Source organism: Cervus elaphus, chromosome 18, assembly GCF_910594005.1.
Source record: "Cervus elaphus chromosome 18, mCerEla1.1, whole genome shotgun sequence".
NCBI classification, from domain to species: domain Eukaryota; kingdom Metazoa; phylum Chordata; class Mammalia; order Artiodactyla; family Cervidae; genus Cervus; species Cervus elaphus.
Window position 1 is genome coordinate 81243354 of NC_057832.1, and position 25165 is coordinate 81268518.

The window sequence follows — 25165 nt, forward strand, 5'->3', positions numbered from 1 at the left end:
TTTCTCAATTTCTCCAAACTATTTTAAAGTAGGTTTTAGGCATCATGACATTGTTCTCTCAAAACACTTTAGCATAAATTCAAGAACAATGACATTCTCCTGTGCAATCATAATACCATTATCATACCTAAGAATATCAACATGAATATAATAACATCTAAGGAAAAACTATATGAAAAATTTCCCTTGTCTCAAAATATACTTTATCTTTTCCAATCTGGGACGCAATCAACATTTACACTTTGGATTGGGTTATTGAGTCACCTTTGACTTCTTGAATCTAGAGCAATTACCCTTCCTCTCTTTTTTCTTGATGCCACTGAATCCTTTTAAGAATTCAGGCCAATTATCCTGCAGAGGAGTTCACATTATTGATTCATCTTGTATCAAGATTCAGGTTAAAAGTTTTCCAGGCAGAACACCTTATGGTGACCCCTTAACAGATCAGACCCCTATCAAGCTGTCCCACCACAGGCAATGGAGAGCTTGATTACTTACCGTTTCTATCATAAAGACAAATTTACCCTTTGTGATCAAGGAGTAATTTGTGGGGAGAGTGAATTGATTACCTACGTTTGAAACAAATTGAGAGTTACAAACAATAGTGACCTAATTTTGTCATCTGTATTTTTATATTAGCTGACATTCTCCTGTAAGAAAAGTTTTCCAACTTCTCTCTTTTCTCAGATTATATATCCTGTTTTATTTTGTCTTCAGTAACTTTATGGACCCATGTTTCTTTTTTATGTACTCAATATGTTATAATCCATAATCATTATTATTCTTGAAACTGCTCAATATTGCCAAATTTGGGCTTCCCTTGTGGCTCAGCTGGTAAAGAATCTGCTTGTAATGCTGGAGACCTGGGTTCTATTCCTGGGTTGGGAAGATCCCCTGGAGAAGGGAAAGGCTACCCACTCCAGTATTCTGTCCTGGAGAATTCCATGGACAGTCCATGGGGCCACAAAGAGTCAGACACAACTGAGGGAATTTCACTTCACTTCACAAGCTACTTTAAGTTGAATTCTATATCATTACAACTTGTATTTCTTTTGCCAAGATAGTAAATCCTTTCTCTTTCCAAGGAGTCCAAATTTCTTTTAGTAGTGAATAGTATTTAAAAAAATCAAGATGTAGACTATGGCGGTTGGAGAGACGACGGCAGTGATCACACGTCTTCTGTTGAAAAGAAATGGATCCTCGTTTCAGGCTACCATCAGAAAAACTAAGTTTGCTGTGTAGTGAGGATCAGCTCTGATCCTGATTGCAGAACATCCCTCATTACAGAATCTTGGGTTGTGTCTCTCACCTCATCTCCACGACCATCCCAGAAGATCTATAAGATTCCATCTGGGAAAACACTAGGAGTTCTTGGCAGGGAAAGAAGAGGATTGCTGGTTGGAATAAAAACAAGGTTGAATGAGTTCCAGAAAGCAGGGTTCTCAAACTCGTGGACACCAATCCGCCGAAGAAGACAATTTCAAAAAATCAACTAGAAGCAACATGCAAAGAAGTAAAATGAGAGGGACATCTGGAAAGAAGAGATCTGGTCCCCAGCAGAAGAATCTGGAAGCAGCACTCCCAGGCAGATGGGGGGGGGTGGGTCTCTCTGCTGAGAGCCCTCCATCAGGATCGGTGAGGAAGACCAGAAAGAACAAACGGAAGACCCCTGGGAACGGAGATGGTGGCAGCACCAGCGAAGCACCCCAGCCACCTCGGAAGAAAAGGGCCCGGGCAGACCCCACAGTTGAAAGTGAGGATGCTTTTAAGAATAGAATGGAAGTTAAGGTGAAGATTCCAGAAGAATTAAAACCATGGCTTGTTGAGGACTGGGACTTAGTCACCAGGCAGAAGCAACTTTTCCAACTCCCAGCCAAGAAAAACGTGGATACTATTTTGGAAGAATACGCCAACTGCAAAAGATCACAAGGCAATGTTGACAACAAGGAGTATGCAGTTAATGAGGTGGTGGGAGGGATAAAAAGTATTTCAACGTGATGTTGGGCACCCAGCTGCTCTACAAATTTGAGAGGCCCCAGTTTGCTGAAATTCTCTTGGCTCACCCTGATGTGCCAATGTCCCAGGTTTATGGGGCACCACACCTCCTGAGATTATTTCTAAGAATTGGGGCAATATTGGCATACACACCCCTTGATGAGAAGAGCCTTGCATTATTGTTGGGCTATTTGCATGATTTCCTGAAATACCTGGCAAAAAATGCTGTGTCTCTGTTCACTGCCAGCAATTATAAAGTGGCTTCTGCTGAGTACCACCGCAAAGCCCTGTGAGGGTCTACTGACCACTCACTGTTACATCTGGTATCTGTAAACGCTCTTTTTGTTCTTAGTCTTTTTCTTGTATAATTGATACTCTTTAAAATCGTTAATGTATAACAGGGCTTATGTTTCAGTTTGTTTTCTGTTTTCTCCTAAACAGAAAATGAAAGGAGTGTAAGCTCCTTTTCTCATTTCAAAGTTGCTGCCAGTGTATGCAGTGATTAGACAAAGAAGAAGCATTCAGTAGAACATTTTATTGCCTAGTTGACAACATTGCTTGAATGCTTGTGGTTCTATCCCTTTGACACTACACAATTTTCTAATATGTGTTAATGCTACGTGAAAAATGCCCTGATTCCTAGTGCCAAAGGTTCAACTTAATGTATATACCCGAAAAACCCATGCATTTGTGCTTTTTTTTATGGTGCTTGAAGTAAAACAGCCCATCCTCTGCGAGTCCATCTGTGTTGTTCCTTAGGCATTCATTCTATCTTTGCTCAAGCTGTTGAAGGATGGTGGTTTGTTTCATGGTTTTTGTATTTGAGTCTAATGCACGTTCTAACATGATAGAGCCAATGCATTATTGTGTAGCCATGGTTTTCCGGAGAGGTTGATATTTTAGGAATCGTATTTCAGATCTTAAATAAAATTTGTTTCTAAATTTCAAAGCAAAAAAAAAAAATCAAGATGTATCATTAGACTGTCTAGTTGCTCAGTTTTCAGGAACACTATTATGCTTGTCTCAAATATAATATGAAAGTTTTCTTTTTTCTATTTACTGAAATAATGTAATAGAATTGCATCTATTTTTTTATGATTTCTTGAATTCACCCATGAAAACATTTTAGTATAAAACTTTTTGTGGGATAGATTTGTTGTTGTTCAGTTGCTCAGTAGTGTTTTAACACTCTTTGGACTGCAGCATGCCAGGCTTCCCTGTTCTTCACTATCTCCCAGAGTTTGCTCAAACTCATGTCCATTGAGTCAGTGATGCCGTCCAACCATCTCATCTTCAGTCATCCCTTTCTCCTCCTGCCCTTGTCTTTCTCAGCATCAGGTTATTTTCGAATGAGTTGGCTTTTTGCATCAGGAAGCCAAAATATTGGTGCTTCAGCATCTGTCTTTCCAATGAATATTCAGGGTTGATTTCCTCTAAGATTGGCTGGTTTGATCTCCTTGCAGTCCAAGGGACTCTCGAGTCTTATCCAGAACCACAGTTCTAAAGCATCAATGCTTTGGCGCTCAGCCTTCATTATGGTCCAGCTCTCATATCTGTACATGACTACTGGAAAAACCATAGCTTTCACTACATAGACCTCTGTTGGCAAAGTGTTGTTTCTGCTTTTCAATATGCTGTCTAGGTTTGTCATAGCTTTTCTTCTCAGGAGTAAGCATCTTTTAATTTCATGGCTGCAGTCACTGTCTGCAGTGATTTTGGAGCCCAAGAAAAGTCTGTCACCATTTCCATATTTTCTCCATCTATTTGTCATGAAGTGATGGCACCAGATGCCACAATCTTAGTTTTTTGAATGTTGAGTTTTAAGCCAGCTTTTTCACTCTCCTCTTTCACCTTCAAGAGGCTCTTTAGTTCCTTTTGGTTTTCTGCCATTTAGGGTGGTGTCATTTGCATTTCTGAGGTTATTGCCATTTCTCCCAAAAATCTTGATTTCAACTTTAGCTTTACCCAAACTGGCATTTCACATGATGTACTCTACATTATAAGTTAAATAAGCAGGATGTTAATATACAGCCTTGATATAGTCCTTTCCCAATTTTGAACCAGTCCAGTTCCATGTCCAGTCCTAAATATGATAGTTTATTATTTTCTTTATTCCATAGAAATTTGCTTTGTTTAAACTTGCAATCTCAATTGAAGTCAATTTTGGAGATTATATTTTCCTAATAAATGGTACTATTTATATAAAATCTCAAATATATTTTGAAAGTGGTGTTTGAAATTTCCTCTTTCCAGAGATGTTTCCTCTCATACTTTGATTTTGTATATTTAGATTACCTCCTTACCCTCCCCCAATTTTTATTAGACTAGTTCAGGTTTTGTCTATATTATGGACTTTATCTTGAAAAATCAGTATTTTATTGTTCCAATGTTTCTGTTTTTTATCTCATTGTATTTTTATATTTATTCTGTTCTTTACTTTTTTGTTTGTTTTCAAGCTGTTTTAGTTGGCAATACACCTTACGTAAGGGGCTTTCCTAATAGCTCAGCTGGTGAAGAATCCACCTGCAATGCAGGAGACCGTGGTTCTCCTGGGTTGGGAAAATCCACTGGAGAAGGGATAGGCTACCCACTCCAGTATTCTTGGGCTTCCCTTGTGGCTCAGCTGAAAAAGAATCCACCTGCAATGCGGGAGACCTAGGTTTGATCCCAGGGTTGGGAAGATCCCCTGGAAAATGGAAAGGCTACCCAGTCTAGTATTCTGAATTGGTCCATGGAATTGCAAAGAGTCCGACACAACTGAGCAACTTTCACTTTCACATCTTATATATGCCATTCTTTCATTTTGTTGCTTTGTTCAATTGCTAAATTGTGTCTGACTTTGGGACCCCATGGACTGCAGCATGCCCTGTCCTTTACTATCTCCCGGAGTTTGCTCAAACTCATGTCCATTGAGTCAGTGATGCCATCCAACCATCTCATCTTCTGTCACCCACTTCTCTTCCTGCCTTCAGTCTTTACCAGCATCAGCATATTTTCCAATGAATCAGCTCTTCAAATCACGTGGCCAAAGTATTGAAGCTTCAGCATCCGTCATCTAGAAATTCTGAAAATTCAGCTTTCATTTCCTTTTATCTTCACTTAGAGAAAGTTTATTTCTTTTTATCTATACTTTTATTTCCTTCTATCTACACTAGGGGAGCCACTTAGGTTAGCTTAGGCTTAGGTTGGCTTAGCCACTTAGGATTCCCTAGCGGCTCAGATGATAAAGAATCTGCCTGCAATGCAAGAGACCTGATTTCAATCAGTGGGTTCGGAAGATCCCCTGGAGAAGGGAATGACAACCCACTCCAGTATTCTTGTCTGCAGAATCCCATGGACAGAGGAGCTGGTTGGCTACAAGCCACGAGCTTTCAAATAGTTGGAAATGACTGAGTGACTAACAGAAAATTTTTAAATTTTCAAGTTAAAGTACTTCTGTCTTTGGTTTTGTTATTAATTTCTAGTTATTGTAGTATGATATGAAAATGCTATTTATATTCTTTCTGTGATACAGTTTACCATGGTTGATTTTTTTAAAACTTCTATGTGCCCATAAGATATTTGATGCAAATATGTCTACCATTTACCTTGTTGGTAATCTTGCTTAATCTTCTATATATTTACCCATTTTTATATACTTGAACTGTGTTTAAACAAAAACATTAATATCTACTTACTATTGTTTTATACGTCTAGTTTTCCCTGTATCATAAAGTTTTTGCTGTCTATTTGGTGCAAAGAGATCCATACACTTTGATAATCAATATGATTTTTAGCCCTCACTTTATACAGTGTCCTTGTATTTCCCACTTGCAGCTCTTGGCCTGCTTTCCATTCTATTGATATCAATATCACAATCCCTGCTTCTTTATTGTTTGTTTATTTCCCAAAGCCTTGCCCATTACTTTTTAGCCATGCTGTATCATTTTTAGTTTAACTGTGATTTGTGAGTCAACATAAAAATTCTTCTGTTTTAGGGAACCATCCTAAAATGTTGGTGGGAATGTAAACAGTACAGTCACTATGGTGAACAGTATGGAGGTTCCTTAAAAAACTAAAAATAGAGCTACCATATGATCCAGCAATCCCACTCCTGGACACATATCCAGAGAAAACCATACATTGAAAACATACATGCACCCCAATATTCATAGCCACAGTATTTACAATAGCCAAGACACGCAAGCATCCTAAATGTCCATCAGCAGAGGAGTGGATTAAGAAGATGTACTACATTCAATGGAATATTACTCAGCCATGAAAAAGAATGAAATAATGCCATTTGCAGCAACAAGGATGGACTTGGAGCTTATCATACTAAGTGAAGTTGGTTAGACAAAAAATTTCATAAGATACCACACATATGGAACCTAAAAAAGGATACAAATGAACTTATTTACAAAACAGAAACACTAAGGTTTGTGCTACTGCTCTAGTATCACCTTCTCTATACTTGTACATTTTATAATGCCTGAGGTCCTCATTTTTTCTAATTAGGCATTTAATGCTGGAGTTCACTTTAAGTAATACCCTTTTACTATTATTTACTGTCAAGCTTGCTCAGAAATATCAACAACCTCCAATATATAGAGGACACCGCCTTAATAGCTGAAAGTGAAGAGGAACCAAACAGCCTCTTGATGAAGGTGAAAGGGGAAAGTGAAAAAGCTGGCTTGAAACTCAACATTCAAAAAAGCAAGATCATGGCATCTGGTCCCACCACTTCATGGCAAATAAAAGGGGGAAAAGTGGAAGAAATGACTGATAATATTTTCTTGGGCTCCCAAATCACTGCAGATGGTGACACTAGCCATGAAATGTAAAGACTGGTCTTTCCTTGCTTCTTGGAAGGAAAACTATGATAAACCTAAATAGTATATTCAAAAGCAGAAATATCACATTGCCCACAAACGTGTGTATACTTAAAGCTATGGCTTTTCCAGTAGTTGTGTACGGATATGAGAGCTGGACCATAAAGAAGGCTGAGTGCCAAAGAAACAAAAATGCTTTCAAATTATGGTGCTGGAGAAGACTCTGGAGAGTCCCTTGGACGACAAGGAAATCAAACCAGTTAATCCTAAGGGAAATCAACCCTGAATATTCATTGGAAGAACTATTGCTGAAGCTGAAGTTCCAATACTTTGGCCACTTGATGTGAAGAGCCAACTCACTGAAAACACCCTGATGCTGGGAAAGATTGAAAGCAAAAGGAGAAGGGGGCAGCAGAGGATGAGATGGTCAGATAGCATCACCGACTCAGTGGACATGAATTTGAGCAAACTCCAGGATATATCAAAGGACAGAAGAGCCTAGCATGCTGCATTCCATGGGGTTGCAGAGAATCAGATATGACTCAGTGACTGAAAAACAACTATTTACTATGTAGTAATCAATAAGCCCTTTCTGGATGTCCCTTTTTCTTTTACTTACCTCAAAAATTTTACTTCTGTGTTTCAGCTGATTACAACTATAGCATTGAGGTCCTGCTCTTTAACACTTGCCCTAATCTTACTCAGAGAAGGCAATGGCATCCCACTCCAGCACTCTTGCCTGGAAAATCCCATGGACAGAGGAGTCTGGTAGCCTGCAGTCCATGGGGTCGCTATGAGTCAGACATGACTGAGCAACTTCACTTTCACTTTTCACTTTCATGCATTGGAGAAGGAAATGGCAACCCACTCCAGTGTTCTTGCCTGGAGAATTCTAGGGACTAGGAGCCTGGTGGGCTGCCGTCTATGGGGTCGCACAGAGTCAGACACGACTGAAGTGACTTAGCAGCAGCAGCAGCTTATCTTACTTTATTCTTAGAACTCCACTTAAATAAACTGAATGATCCCCACCAAGTTCCCCAGTCATATCCTAGTTAAATGAAGCTCTTTGCCTCTAGATGCCTCAAAAAGGACTCAGGATGTAGAGTATTCCCTGATTTTACATGGTTAACATTTTTAAAAGCCTTGATATGTTAAGGACAAAATGACTGGACATAATTCCTGACTCAAATAAGTGAAAAAAAAATATTGCACCAGTGTTATCTATCAAGAACTGTGAAGGGTCTGGGATTTTACCCACTAGGAAATGAATAAGCTAGACAGCTACCGTTCATGATGTTTGAAGACATGATGAAACTCCTTGGCCAGAGACAAAGGACTTTAGTATTCCTGGCACAGCAAGAAACATGAGCATCAGCGTATCTGTATCACTTCCTTCTGTCCTAAGTCCTACAAAGGATGATGCAGATAGGCCTCAAAGAAATGAGTGAACACAAAGTGGCTTGTGTATTATATCTTGTTGTATTATACTGTACATTGTATTATATTGTATACTGTATTATAGAAAAGAAATCTTGAGCTTGGGGAACCTATATCTTCTACAGTGAATAGTAAGCATGACTGCCGTTTGCTCCAAAGGGAGATATTCTAACTTTTAAGGCTGTTCACTATAAAAAGTCCTGGAAAATATAGTCTGGGGGAAAAAAAAGCAGACAATGAGAAATCCATGGAGAATTATGTCCCAATATTACATGAATTTGTATACTGCCAATCAACCTTTTTTTGGTACACAGAATCCTCAGAGATTTTACTGATGTCATGCTTCCTATTTAGTCAAGGATATAAGGCAATGATTCTGTAGCACAGCTTATATAAGCTATTTGGAAAAAGCTCATGAGTAACACATCTCCTTCCCATTTTAACAGTTAAGAACTTTTTTCTTGGATTCCCTTCTCTATTGACAACTTAGAACTGTGCATGTCATGACAAATGGTAGGAGCATATCATGAGACTGAAGGGGTCACCTAGAATCTGCAACTTAGCTTCCTTTTCTAAGCACTCACTGAATGGCAAGAACATACCTCAGAATAATTAATTTAGAAACTCTGGGTCTAGGATCCAGATGGCAGGACATTTTAAAGCTCCCCAGTGATTCCAAATTGTAACCACGTAAAGACTGAGCTTCGTTTTTAACCTACAGATAAAAACTTAACTACCCCATGAATAAAACCTAGGAGTTAATATTTATTTTAGGAAAGTTTTTTTATGCCTTTTTTTCCCTCCTCTGTAAAGTACAGGTATTGAATACTTGTCTCCAAATGTGTAACATGAACTTGAGAACAGAATAATTATTTTCTCATTTAATATACCCTTAGAAATTACAGGCAAATTTTTTAGCAGTTTAGCTAATAACAGAGATAACACTATTTAACTGTTTAACCCAAAGTTTTCAGGTGGGTGCAAAGAGAGATATTTTAAACTTCAACATCAATATGATTTTCCCTGGAAGTCACAGCGATTGCAAAGCACACAAAATTATCTTAGATAACTAGTCTATCCAATCTCTGAGACGATGAAACATTTCTCATCCTATAATTTGGGAAAAAAGCGGGTACTTCAAGATACAGAATTCATAGACTTTAGCTTTAGGTGAACAGTTACATTGTTCCCTTTTTAAAAGTGCATCTTACAAGATGCTGGCCAAGTCACTTTGGCAGAGATACATGCAGCTAAAATTACTTTCCTCTTGCTAATACCATATATTCAGCATTTTCCTGATAGGCATACTTTTGGAATAAACCTCAGACATACACTGAATTACTCTGTGAATAAAATATTTAGCCTCCTCAGAGCTTTCAAACACAGCCTGACTTACCAGGTTCAAAACTGCTGACTCTCTCCAGTTCCCGCCAGTGGGCTTCCCATATAGGCTTATCATTTAATGGTAAGTAAAGCACTTAGCTACCTCTAGAAGCCTATAATAAGCTGCCATGCAATGTAAAAAATGTCTGTTAGGAAGATAAGTGAAAATGCTGTGAAACACAAGGAGGAAGTACATCGAGACAATCAAATTCAGTTGGAAGGGTATCAGCAAAGATTTAGAACACTTACAAAATAAAAGGCGTGAGTCCCATGTGAGCATTGGACATATTTAAGAACTGTACCAAGGCTACCCAATTTATAGGATGGCACAAATGGTAGTTGGCTTGAATTATATTTATATGCCATCTTTTCCAGAAGAATTCAAAACATCAAAGTTGATAATACTTGAACTGACCCACTGTTACTATCCTCATGTATTAGAGAAAAGAAATCACTGGAGATTGACTGACAGTCTGAACGGACTGCTACCTAGACCCAATTAAGCATGTATATAAATGTTATTTATATATATTATATACATACATTGATGGCAGGTGATTTGGCAAAGGCAGCTAAAGTAAATGTATTTTAAAAATAAGGAATATATAGTGTGTATATGTGTGTATGTGTGTGTGTATTAGCAAAACCTTCAAGTTATTACCATCAAATACATAAGAAAATGTCGGTTAAAAGAGTTAATGTTTTTGGAGAGTTATTAGCTAAGTCAATATCCTTTCTCTATGTCCTCTTATTTACCCTTTGATCAAGAGAGACCATCAGAAGCTGCTCACAGAAATGCTGTTACAAAACAATACTTTGCTTTATATCATTTTACTTGCAATGCAAATATTGTTGAAGACTATATCTCCACCACACATATTCATACTGTATAAAAAATCCTCTCTAAAACCAATCATTTTCCTAATGGATCACATTGTTTTCATTTTAAAGGCAATTATCAATGATAACTTTTCTTCTTCATTAACTCCTGAGAGATAGAGAATCTATGACCAATCTTTACCACATTTACATAGCTAACCTCTGGATCCATGTTATAGCTACTAACCTTTTTCCCATTTGTCTTGATTTACCATAGTCATTTTTTTTTCTAGTTTAAAATAAGACAAAAGCAATGTAAAACTTGGAAACTGAAAAAAGGGAAATATATAAGCTTGTATCTATATTTTTAAATTTGAAGTCCAGAAAACTTACAAAGGTATGTAGTTTTGAAAAAGTAGAGTATATTTTGTAGATGCAAGTTCATTTGTCTCTATAAAGATTTCTTTGTTTGATTGTTGGTTTGTTCCATAATTGCTTAAATAGTTGTCTATTCCATTATTTGTTTCTCCTTTGGGTTTCCACTTATACATCTCTTGAGTCTCATTTGCCTCTACTCCAACACTACCATATGTCTCTAATATCTTTTTAATCTTCATTTCTTTTTTCTTGTGCTCGTTTTTAACTCATTTCTCTTACTGTGTTTCAATGTTATTTACTTTTCCTTGTGCTTCTTCTGATTTGGTCTTCATGTGCTTGACATTATGTATTTTTATTTTCTTTCTTTCTTGAAGTCCATCAGTTAATCTCTCTTACCACTTCCAGACATCTTACAATCTCTTCCCTAAAAGTTCATAGTTCTACATAGTGCTTTTATTTTACAGAGAAACAACTATCTTTGTGTCACTGATCTAAAATATTTATCTTATAATAACCAAGGCTATTTATTATGTTTATGCCCTTTCTATTTTTTCATTGATCAGTATGTTGATAATGGTAGAAGTTGTAGAATCACATATAAATTTTAAAAATTAAGGTAGGAAAATAACCTCAACATTTTGTTTAGAATTTCATGAACTATATAAGTATATATAAAAAATAATTGTACTTCCCCAGTGGTACAGTGGATAAGAAGTCACCTGCTAACACAGAGGATACAGCTTTGATCCTTGGTCTGGGAAGATTCCAGATGCAACTAAGCCTGAGTGATGAAACTACTGAGCCTGTGCTCTAGAGCCCTCGAACTGCAACTTCTGAGCCCCCATGCTGCAACTACTGAAGCCAGCATGCCTACAGCCTGTGCTCTGAAATAAGAGAAGCCACTGCATGCCAACTGGAGAGTGGCCTCTGCTTGCTGCAACTAGAGAAAGTTCACACACAGCAACAAAGACCCCAGCACAACTAAAAATAAATAATAAAAATTGATGCACATATAACGTTGAGTCAGCTCATGTAAGATCAAATATTTTCTTGTTTATTATCTTACCATTACACAACATTATCATTAGAATGTAAGCCCCTGGAGGGCAAGAAACAAATGCCTAGAATAATGCTTTCACATTATAAACACAATAAATAGTTTCAGAATGGAAGAATTAATGATCAAATTTTTCTTTTAGAAATATCACATGTGCAATACTTGGAACAGGAGGAAACACTAGTCAATGACACTAGTTGGCTGTTGAATTATCAAAATAAGAGTAGATGATTTAAGATATTTTAAGGTAATAGCAGTATAATTCAAAGAAGTCAATGATTTTAGGAATCATGTAGGAAATAGAGTCAACAGAATGTGTGAGTTGAGGCATTCTTTTAAGCAGGCAGAAATCAGAAGCCAAAATTTCCTTATCTCTCTATTCCCCAGACATAAACTAAGGGCAATAAGTAATTCCAAGTCTGAAAACATAGGGCTTAAGAAACTGAACTGTCTAGATAAAATAAGGCTAGCCTGAAAGTGAAAGTCACTCAGTTGTGTCTGACTCTTTGTGACCCCATGGACTATACAGTCTATGGAATTCTCTAGACCAGGATACTGGAGTGGGTAGACTTTCCCTTCTCCAGGGGATCTTCCCAACCCAGGGATTGAACCAGGGTCTCCTGCATTGCAGATGGATTCTTTACCAACTGAGCTATTAGGGAAGCCCCAGGTTAGCCTGGTCCACAGCATACAGAAGCAAAGACCTTTTTGGTCACTTAGGGGTTTCCCAGATTAATAACTGTCTTTATACTCACCCACAAAAACCTGGTAGTTGACATCATAACCTATTTCCCACATGAAAGAACTAATAAATCCCTTTATTCTAAAATACAAATTATGTATAATCACAGAATAAATGAAGAAAAACAGCGTAATGGGGGAGGCTGCTGTTGTTGTTCAGTCGCTAAGTTGTGTCTGACTCTTTGCAAACAGGTAGACCAGGATAAAAAGAAAATTTTTTAATTCACACTAGAGGAAACCAGAATCAATCAAGCCACAGAAAATCACTTTAAAATAAATGCCTAAAAGTATATAAGGCTATAGAGAAAAATAGTATTGACCTGGATAACAAAATTTCAGAACTTTATCAGAATGCTGACCAAACAGAGATAATAAAAATGAGATACATTTTTATGAGAGATCAATCCAGGAGCTCTATAAGTGTGCTATCAACAATGGAGGTAAAAGAATCAAGGTGAAACCAATATTCATCACAGCACTGTTTACAATAGCTAGGACATGAAAGCAACCTAGATGTCTTTCAGCAGACAAATGGATAAGAAAATTGTGGTACATATACACAATGGAATATTACTCAGCTATTAAAAAGAACACATTTGAATCAGTTGTAATGAGGTGGATGAAACTGGAGCCTTTTATACAGAGTGAAGTAAGCCAGAAAGAAAAACACCAATACAGTATATTAACACATATATATGGAATTTAGAAAGATGGTAATGATGACCCTATATGTGAGACAGCAAAGAGAGACACAGATATAAACAAACTTTTGGACTCTGTGGGAGAAGGCAAGGGTGGGATGATTTGAGAGAATAGCATTGAAACATGTATATGTAATAGATGACCAGTCCACGTTCGATGCATGAAACAGGGCACTCAAAGCCGGTGCACTGGGACAACCCAGAGGGACGGGATGGGGAGGGAGGGGGAAGGAGGTTCAGGATGGGGGACACATGTACACCTGTGGCTGATTCAGGTCAATGTATGGCAAAGCCCACTACAATAGTATAAAGTAATTATCCTCCAATTAAAATAAATTAATTAATCCTAAAAAAAGAATCAAGGGAAAAAACACAAGAAATTTTCTTAAAGGTGACATGTAACAAGAAGTCTTTTATTAAAAACTACTACTAAGGCTGACTGGATTAAAAAAACAGACACTTATACAGGCTTCCTACAAGAGACTCAGGGCTTCTCAGGTGGCTCAGTAGTAAAGAGCCCACTTGCCAACGCAGGAGACGCAAGTTCAGTCTCTGGGTCAGGAAAATCCCCTGGAGGAGGAAATGGCCACCCACTCCAGTATTCTTGCCTGGGAAATCCCATGGACAGAGGAGCCTGCTGGGCTACAGTCCACGGGGCTGCAAAGAGTCAGACACGACAGAGAAACTGAACACACAAGCACAAGAGACTCAATTCAAGGATGAAGACACACACAGACCGAGAGGGAGGGGATAGAAAAGGCGATTTCATGGAAATGAGAACAAGAAAGTGAAGGCAGTGTTATTCATATCAGACTTTAAACCAAAGGCTACAAGAAAAGACTAGGAAGGGCATTATATAATGATAAGGGCATCAGTACAAGAGGAGGTTTTTTACACTCATTAATATATATGCACCCAAAAACAGAGCACCTAAATAAATAAAGCAAATGCTAATAGACATAAAAAGAGAAATTTATAATAATACCATAATAATAGGGGATTTTAACAAATGATTTACCTCAATGGATAGATAATTCAGGCAGAAAATCATAATAAAATAGTGTTCTCTCCAACACCACTACCAGCCACCCACCCACCCATTCACCCACACACCCACCCATTCACCCACACACACACCCATTCACCCACACACAGTGGAATATTGCTTAGCCATAAAAAAGAATGAAATTCTGCAATTTGCATCAAAGCGGATAAACCTAGAGAATATTATGCTTGGTGAAATAAGTCAAAGACAAATACTGTATGATACCACTTATTTGTGGAATCTGAAAAATAATACAGATAGATAAATGAATACACATAGAAAAACAGAAATGAACTCACAGATATGGGAAACAAATTAGTATTTACCAGCAGGGAGGAGGAGAAAGAGGAGCACTTTAGGGGTATGGGATTAAGATATACAAAGTATTATTATAAAGTAGATAAACAACGAGGATATATTGCATAACACAGGAAATTACAGCCATTACCTTGTAAGAACTTTTAATGGAAGATAAACTACAAAAATCCTGAATCATTATGCTTTATATCAGAAACTTTTATTATAAATCAGCTATATTTCAATGAATAAAAGAATTCCAAATAAATACATAATAAAGCAATAAAAACTATTACACTGAGCACTGAGTATAATAAATGAAGAATGAATCCAAATAAGACCTCAACATAAAATGTAAGGATAGTCAGGATAAGAAGATATTATTTTGGACATATACTGATAATTAAACATTCTATATTTAGTCAGACTATGAATCCAGTATAAAGAGAAACTGAAGATATCTTTAGACATCAAAAAAACAGAAAAAAAATTACCTCCAGGTGCTCTTTATTACATTATTCAAGAAAGTACCCCAACAAAACAAGAAAAAATGAGGGAGAAATGACCTGAGATACCAGAAAAATAAAAACAGTGTAAATTTAGTAGTACATTAAAAAAAAAAAATACATCAGATTACAGTTGTGTAGCCAATCTAAAAAGCAATTAAAATGGCAGAGGCCATTTCAAGAAGAATGTCATCAAGAAAAATGGAATAAACAGAATTACTCCAAATAAAAATTTTAATTAACTATTTATTTCATAAAATGTTAGGATGCCACAAGTGCTAAGAGAGCTAAGATATGATGGGGGGCTAACACAGGATTGGAGCTGGAAAGGACTGGCAGAACGTCAAACAAAGATGGAGGTCAATCCTGCAACCACCATCACGCTCTTGCATTACTTCTCCCTGGACTGTGACACAGTTCAAAATTACAGCAGGAATCAGAGAAGATAGGGCACAATTCCTAAATGTCATGCTTGCGGCCAACGCACAGTTCTGCCAGAGTACAACCAAAGCAATTACGCAGCCAGCATGGGGTAGTGGGAGCCATTTTGCAGATCCATTTGCACTTGCCTTCCTCTCCTCAGGGATGCATACAGGGCAGAAATGATTTCTTTTGCTCTTATTTTCAAGATTGTCTATATGATGATGAGTAAAGGCTCAGCCTTTCCAAGCTCAGTTATCATCCCATTATGCAATTGGAAAAACGTGGACAGCAGGAATATCAAAAAGCCTATCTGCATTTACAATCTAATTTCCTATGAATAATCTTCCAGATTTGGCTGAAAAGTCAAACACAATGAGCATTACATCTGGTGGATGCAGTACATCAACTTACCAACTCTCTCAGCGTGAAAGCTTTACTGCCCAATGCCAGAGCCTCCTGCAGCAAGAGCAATGGAAAGAGCTATGGTCTACTGTTTTATAAACTCACCGCTCAGAAAACATGACAATTAGGCTGGCTCTGTTATCATCTCTGATGGCACTGGGCAGGTGATTCAAAGATAATGGCACCGTTGAAATGGACTTTTATAAATCCATTTATGGTGATGCAAAGATTATAATTTTTAATAGAAAATTACATTATACTACTAGATCAATTTTTTCCACTTGGATAATGGCATTTTTCATCCCTTCCACTCTAATTTGGAAGTCAATGCAGTGTAAATAACGGTACAGCATTTATTTACTATTATCATCGAGCCCACAGAAGCAAAGATGATTAGAGTCAATTTTGTCATTTTTGAGTTAATGAGGTACGAGGGTACTTTAGTGTTTCGAAGTGTCAAACAAATGGAAAAAGTGCCAAATACAAATTTATCTGTTTGAATTCGCTACTTTCTGTGTGCTGTACAAAATTTTAAGACATATCCAGTCTAGTTTACTATACAAACTATAGGGAGGCAATCTGGCTAAATACAATAGGGAGATAATTTGAAGTAGTCAGTGTCACTGGTCTGTCTGTATTATAAGGTTGCATCTCTCCCTTTATAATATTTGTCTCAGTGGTTAAATTTGTTTTCATGTCCTAGTATATTAATATAAACCAGAAATATTCAAATGTTATAGGAAAATAATATGTTCAAAGACTACTTAAAGGGGCCTTGCCACAGACTAACTTGATGGGTGGGAAAGGAAGACATTATTTCTTCAAACTTAAAAAATACAGTTGACTGTTGAACATAGGAATAGTATTATATGCCCCTAAAGACAGTACAAAGAGAATGAAAGAACTTCATTTCTGGGAAGCTTTGTAATGATCTCGTGAGGACATTCCAAAATGTACTAAATGTCATCATGGGATAAAAAATCTTTTGCTAAAACTGTTTGGGGCAATTATATATTACTTTTCAAAGCTGTTATGAAATTCTTTCTCTATTGGCCCAAAGACAATTATATTTAACCGTAGGGGTAATATGACATAAATGTTGACTGAATTTCCTAACAGAAGCAGTGCTGCTTTATCATTTTGTATTAATTTCTGGGCTATTAGGAGCCATCTGCTGCACTATTACTTCTATCTGCTGATTATCTGATATTAAACTAGTCTATATTTTAATATGAGAATACTTTCTACTTGTGTGTAAAGCGAACCAAATAGAGTATTTTATAATTATGGTGTTCTTCTTAAAAAGGAAAGAGTAATTATTTTATGTGGAATAGTTTTCTCTTGATCAAAGATATCATAAAGTTCCAAAACATTCTGTGTTCCAACCACCATAAAGATTTTATTGACCACCAATACTGAAAAAATAAAATCTGTCAGCATGTCTAGTAATTTAGGCTTTAAGAAAGCAAATCTGATGTTCTTTAAGATGAATTTGGGGCCTATGGTATGACATTGCATGGCTTTTAAATGGAGAAGATAAAATGCATAGGTAACAAAAGCTACTGAAAAGTCAGAACTCTATTCTGCATCTTCCAGTAAGTACCCTTCCAAAACTCTGGAAAATGAGTGTTCCAAAAGGTGCCCACTGGAGATAGGTATCTAAAATTATAAGCTTGAGAATGAAATTATTTTGAGATTTATTAACTGGCACAATAAAAGGGGACTGATAACTCAGTAGAAACAATTCTTTGACCTGTAGAGATCTGTATTTATATCCTGCTCAAGTGAAAATAAATTTAATGATTGGCTTCTCTTTCCTGTAACAATCTCCTTACTGACTCTACCTCTGCTTAGAACAGGCAAGGGTCTGAGATAGCATTATGCAACAACCCAACACATAAAACATTTTCAGAGGCAGAGTGAGAATCATTATATTAATAACATTAACATTAGTGATAAATAATAATAAAATCAAGGGAAGGACTAGGAGGAGAGTGCTTTGAGATCTTCAGAGTGGTGGATACAGAACAAATCATTGCTCAAACAGCACTACCCAAAGTCAGAAACCCAACTCCAACTTCATTCCATCCCATTATCTGTTTCACTATAAGTGGGCATTGCATTCAAGGTGTCAAATACAGCTCTACTAGACCACTGTAGCTGAGTTGGTGCTACGGTCAAGGCTTCATCTATGGCCCTGGACTCCTCAATTTATTAGATAATAAATTTGATAAAGGCAAAGAATGTATGTCCAAATTTTCAGGTGATATGAAATGGAAGAATACCAAAGACCCTGACTGTTCACTTTCAGAATTCAAGATCAGTATAGCTTGGAATATTGACCCAAGTAGAATAAGAAAACAGACTAAATAGAAAGCCCTGCATCTATATAAAGCATTACCACAAAAGATCATAGAGGTGTTGATGACAGAAAGTAAATTTTAAAGAAACAATTTGTCAATCCTAAATCAATAATTAGATGTAGGCAAACCCAAAAACCTAATGTGATCTCAAGACCAACAGTGTGGGATTTCCTCCTTAAGTAATGACAGAACATTCTTGCAAGTTTGACTCTATTAAGTAACAGCATAACTGGATATCTGCATCTTTGGCATGGACATCAGTGGACACTGGAAGCAAGAATGATGTCTCCAGCTAACATTTATGGTATTGTTGACATAATGAAAACAGACTCAAGCAATACTGAAACTAAGAAATGGAACAGAACACAGGAAGGTGCCAAAATATATAGAAACCAATAGGACTCTGAGGAAGTTGAGGCCCTTCTCTTCTTTGAAGATCCCTAGATTTGTTTGAACAATTAAAGGATGCTGAAATGCAACTGCAGCCAGTCTTGAAAGCCACAGTCTCTGTGGCTGTGGCTGATGGCCAAAGTACTGTGCTGCTAGCCTATTCACTGAACACTAGAAAAAGACAAACGTCTCAGCTCAAGTTCAGGTCAAAGAATCACACTTTATTAGAAGTTTATATAGATTGCTGGAGATGTGAGTTCAATCCCTGGGTCAGAAAGATCCCCTGGAGAAGGAAATGGCAACCTACTCTGGTATCCTTGCCTGGAAAATCCCATGGACAGAGCAGCTTAGTGGGCTACATTCCATGGGGTGGAAAGAGTCCCACCATCATACAGATTGATTGTTTCATGTTAAGGTATCTTTTCAATCTCCTCTGCAGTTCATCTTCCTCCCATCATCTTAACAACACATACCCTGTAATAAGCAGTATGGTTATCAAGGGGACAGAGGAGGAGAAAGCGTCAGCCTGACAACAGAGTATCCCATCATCCAGCATGGAGGTATGAGTTCTGTGTATCTTGTGGCCATTTCAAGGATCCTGACCCATACTGACCAATCAAAACTGCAAAACTTTCATCCAAATGAAAGTCAACCTGATATCTGGACACCAGAGCTACATTTCAAAGCCATGAAATCTTTCCAAATATCTTCCATGGGAATAAAAGGTCTAGAGCATAAATCTAATAAGAAAATAAACCCATGGCATAAAGAAATATAGACAGGTTGTGAGTGTTCAAGATATGGAAAGTCAGTTGGACAAAACTAGTTTAATTTCCTAAAAATGCTGTGCTTTTTCTTGCTTGCAGTCTACTAGCTATGCTGCTTTCTCTTTTCACCTAATTCCTATTAATACATTAAGACTCAACTCAGCCATCATTTTCCAAGGAATGATTTCTGTGACCTCCTAACCAGACACCTGCAACACTGCCATTCAATGATGAATACCTCTATCACGCTGCTCCCCAGGGATCCCTGTGCTCTTTCTGGCCTAGCATTTATCTCCCTGTTATCAGTTGTCTGATAATATGTCTCTATCTTCTACCAATCTTCAGCTTATCTGAGCATATAAGGGCATAGGGACTGTGGCTGTCCTGTTTACAATTCCTTCCTAGCACCTGGCTCATACTTGGGGCTAAGACAGTATTTCACAAATGAATCAGGCAATTGATTTCTTTCTTTTCACACTTGAGGTCACAAAGACACAGCCTCTGTAGAGGAAAGAAACTCCAAAATGGCGTATTTCTCTAACTCAGAAGGAATACTTCAGAAACAAATTCAACACGATCTCTAACTTTCTTAGTCTCTATTCATTTACATTATTTACTAAGTTCTCCACAATTTATTATTTTTGAAGAGTTAACTGTTGTCTTTGAACAGAAATATTGACTCCATCTGTTTGAGTTTAACCCCCACTTCCTATCTGCTTGAAAAGAAATTTTTTTTGGGGGGGCGAGAAATTGAAGCAAATGATTCCTTATCCTTTTTCAGTTACCAATCACAATTAGCAGATCAATGATCATACAAGTCATCAATAAATTACTTTAGTCAATGTTTGCATTAAACTGCTAGTGTATTTGTCTTCTAGCTCCGTAATATAACCCTTTTAAAATTGGATTGCCCTTCTCAGACATAGTGCTTTCCCAGAAAATTCAGGGGATAAAAAGAAGACATTTAACATTTAAGTTACGAGGAAAAGATTCCTTACTTTATCACTTTTCCACTTAGAAGCAGTCCTAAGTAATACATTCACTACAAATCAGCAGCACTAGGCTTCTTTTAGTCACTTTATAACACTGACAGAATTATTTGTTAAAATTAGACTTCTCATTTTCATATCGGGGAGACATCAACATTAGTTTCTACATTAAATACAAAAGTTATTCATACATTGTGGAACTGCAGAAAGCTTTTTAAATGGATTTAACGTGATGGATGCAGGATTGTCTGAATATTTGTTTAATAGAAATTATGATTATCAACCAAATGATATTTTGGAAAGGCAATCATTTCTTCACTACAGTGTAGTAATACATTTTCCAGTCTACACAAAAAATAAATACTACATATGAAAAGGTATTTTACAGTACTTTCAGTTCTACAGAGTACTACATTACTGCTTGTCAACTTGCAATTGTACCATAATTCAACCTGCTGCAACTATAAAGCTGAATCCTGACTTGATTAAACAAAAGACACCACAAGTATATGGGTTGTGCATGTCTATGTGTAGACAGCAACATCATTGTTATGAAAATAACAATTTTAAATCCTTAACACCTAAATAAAATAGTGTCTGCAATGAGAAGAAAGCAGAACATCTAATGGGGAATAAAAATCAATTCTGCCTTTAATTTTCTATTCTACTTGGTGTAGGTTTTCAGAAGAATGTTTATAGACACGTGAAGTAAATTTGCTGCAGAGAGATGAATATATTTTCATCATCCAGTATAGCAAAGGCAGATGGAGAGAGGAAAAACTATCCGAAAATTGCTCCCCTATCTCAGATCATGGGGTTCATAGCACGTGATATGTCTGCACTAGTTCTCAGGGGCCACAAGAGACTGGCCATCGGGGTGTGGCTGCCCCTGGTCCTACCAGTCACCCCACCCACGGCTGAGGAGTCACGACCTCACCGCATGTGTGACCCATCCATGGTACACGAACTGGGGTGCTCTGGCTTAGGAAGCACTGGGATTCATAAATGGAAACAAAGTGTTTTAAAAATTACAGATCAAGAGAAATTTCCCTAGCTCCAAATTACAGAAAAACTTCAGGTGACTGGTACAATTATAGAAGCAAAGTTTGAATTACCAGGGGGCAGGGAAGGTTAGTAGTTAACAAGGAGGGTTTAGGCATGAGAAACCCTTGATTCATAACACAAGTCCAACACTTATCACCATATAAATACGAGGAAGTCATCTGACTCCTCCATGCTTTGGTTTCCTATTCTGTACAGAGGTGATTATAGTATTTTTCTCATAGTGTTGTTACAAAGACTGAATAACTTACTATGGGGTAATCCCTTAGAGGAATATCTGATAAATATTAGCTTTATTTATAAAACATATGGATACAATGGAATTACAAATATATTTTCACACTTTGAAACAATCAAAAACTATAGAAAAGTTGCAAGAAGATCAAATTATGAATTTTCCTGAATCATATGAGAATAAGTTGGCATCTTGATATTTTAGTATATTCTTTTCTGTATTTGTAATTTTTAAAGCTTTAAATATCTTTAGTGTTTTCTTGAAAACAGAGACATTCTCCACAATAACCAGAAAATAATCATCAAGATCAGAAAAGTAACCGTGATATGCTGCTACCATCTAACCCACAGACCTCAGGTAAGCATCAGCATTCATCTCAATAACGTTCTTTATAGCAAAGCAGTGAGTTCAGAATCACATATGTGTTAGTTTTCATTCTTTTTTAATCTGGGAGAGATCCTCCACCTTTTCCTGACTTTCATGACCTTGACACTTTTGAACATAAAGTTCAATTGTTTTGTAAAAAGTTCCTCAACTTAGCCTGGTCTGACATTTTCCCACAGTCAGATTTGGGTTACAAACCTTTATATGAGGAATATCAGAAGTGACAGTGTGTTTTCCATTTTGATTGATCTTAGAGGTATGGATGACCTTGATCATTTTATTAGGTGGTGTCTACTAGGCTCCTCCACTAAAAAATTACATTTTCCCCCTTTCCAGTTAATAAATATTGAAGGAAAGGGTACACTGTGAAACTATGTAAATATCTCATTCCTAATCAAGCTTTCAATACATTTATTTATGTATGTCAGTTAAAAAAAAAAGTGGGGGGCAGGGGGAAACGTGCAGAAGGCAGACTATGCAATGCCAGCACTGTCTGGGCTTCCCCTGCCTCTCTGAATCTCAGTAAGCAGAGGTTGGAGAAAGACTCCTTCAACTCATCTCACATCTTCTCCAAAGCATGAACCTCAAATAAGAAGATAAACATATAAATGTGTGCATGCGTGCTAATTTGCTTCAGTCATGTCAAACTCTTTGCAACCCCAAGGACTATAGCCCACCAGGCTTCTCTGTTGATGCAATTCTTCAGGCAGGAATACTGGAGTGGGTTGACATGCCTTCCTCCAAGGGATCTTCCCAACCCAGGGATAGAACCCATGTCTCTTATGTCTCCTGCACTGGCAGGTGGGCACTTTACCACTAGCACCACCTGGGAAGCCCAAACATATAAGCGAATATCACCAAATAAAATTTTAAGAAAAAACAAGGAAATGCCTCTCAGTAGGTACGGAATATCTACCAGAACCTTACATATATAGTGTAATGCTAAAAACATTCCCAGTACAGTTAAAGGCAGGCTAGAATTATGAAACTTCCTGTAGATTCTAACCTACAGTTAAAAGATCGTAAAGTTTAGCAAGAGAGATGCAAAGGCCATGATTCACTGAGAACTGTCAAAGATACAGGGAAGCAGTACTCCTGTGCACTCTGAGCAAGGGTGGGGAGGGAAGAAGACTAAAACCAGAGCGCTTCAGCAGGATCTAGGAAAGCTGCCAAGAGTTTATTTTACATCACAGAAAAAGTTTTAAACCAAGACTGTAACTTTCAATGGGCTTCCCTAGTGGCTCAGTTGGTAAAGAATCTGCCTGCAATGCGGAAGACCTAGGTTGGGAAGATCATACCTGGGTTGGGAAGATCCCCTGGAGGAAGGCATGGCAACCCACTCCAGTCTTCTTGCCTGAAGAATCTTTTCAGACAATATGTTTCATAAAATATGTAACTTTTCATAAAACATGTAACTTTTACTAAAATATGTTCTTGATAAAGAGACCATCATAATCTCAAAAGTGAAAAGCATGTGCCGAGCTACCTATATATATATATATACACACACACACATATATAAAGGTTTCCCTGATGGCTCAGATGGTAAAGAATCTGCCTGCAATGCAGGAGACCTGGGTTTGATCCTTGGGTCAGGAAGATTCCCTAGCGAAGGGAATGGCAACCCACTTCAGTATTTTTTTTAACTGCCTGAAGAATCCCATGGACAGAGGAGCCTGGCGGGATACAGTCCATGGGGTCATAAAGAGTCCAACACAACTAAGCGACTAATACACACACATTTTTATATTACTGAAAGTCAGCATGGTATCAAGTGACTAGTTATTATTGCCATTGTCTAAATGGTATTTTAATGGACTAGCAATATTTGAATAAAACAAAGGCATGTAAATTCATAAATATGATACATTTATCCCATAAAATTGACCTTTTTTTCAACAAAATCATCAGACTATGTCATAATCCAGATTTTCACAAAACATGTGTTTTATTGACATTAACTTCAAAGTAGGCTTCTGAAGCTAGTGTATACATAGTTTTTACTCATTGTAAATTGGAGCCATTACTCACTGCTGAGAGGAGATACAATCTGGAATTATTAATAGCATTGATACATTATATGTAGATTATAGCTAGTACATTATATGGTATCCAAACACTGTAATGAACTATGTATGATAAATTATCACTGCTATAGAATATATTATAAAAACTTTTAATTTAGTTGTGTAAATGATTACTACAGCATGACTTTTAACCTCACTTAAATCAATTATTTAGGTCCATAAAATGTTAAGTTCTTTCTTAAAGATTTTTAAATTAGGACATTATTTTTTAAATGAAAAAACAGCAGCATGTTGCTCAGTTTGTTCAAGTACCTTTTAGAGACTATACCTTGATCTAGAACAGTAGAAATGGTCTTGGTAGAAATTAGCTTCAGCTTTATTTGCTCTTAAACCTCCTCCTTTATAGGCATATATATATTTTTGTTATCTTTAATTCAAATGCTGCTTTTGTATATATTAGTTTGATTCTATTAAAAGTGTTTTTTTCTAAAATGAAAAAAAAAAGTTCTAATCCTTAAATGTTGAAATATCCACACTTAGATGTCTGGTATACATTTGCTAACATTTTAAATAATATGTACTAGTTCATAGTCAAATGACTATAGGCAGTACAAATTAAAAAAAAAAAAGTTTCTCACCCAAAATTTCTTGGCATTTATTTGAAGATATGCTGTTGTTTCACATAACTATTCTACTGCATTTCATCCCCTCTCACCTACAGTAATATAATTGCTTACTCAGCTTTCACTATGATGATGATTATTCTCACCATCCATCTAAGATTTAATGTCATATCTCTCATGTGATTCATGAAAACATTCAATTTTGGGACACAGAGATCAGATATGATTTTTGACTTGTTCCTGGCACAGTAGAGCCCACATCTTATGGGCATAAATTTACACTATGTTGCCAGTTATGTGGTAGAATTATTAGACCGTGATTCTAGCTCA

General features: G+C 37.0%; 1 pseudogene across 1 annotated transcript; it reads left to right on the forward strand.

Moving 5' to 3' along the window:
* The first annotated feature begins 1143 nt into the window (after window positions 1-1143).
* LOC122674777 lies at window positions 1144-2303 on the forward strand (annotated as a pseudogene). The gene has a single exon (XR_006335033.1). The product of XR_006335033.1 is annotated as a mortality factor 4-like protein 2 (transcript).
* The last annotated feature ends 22862 nt before the right edge of the window (window positions 2304-25165 follow it).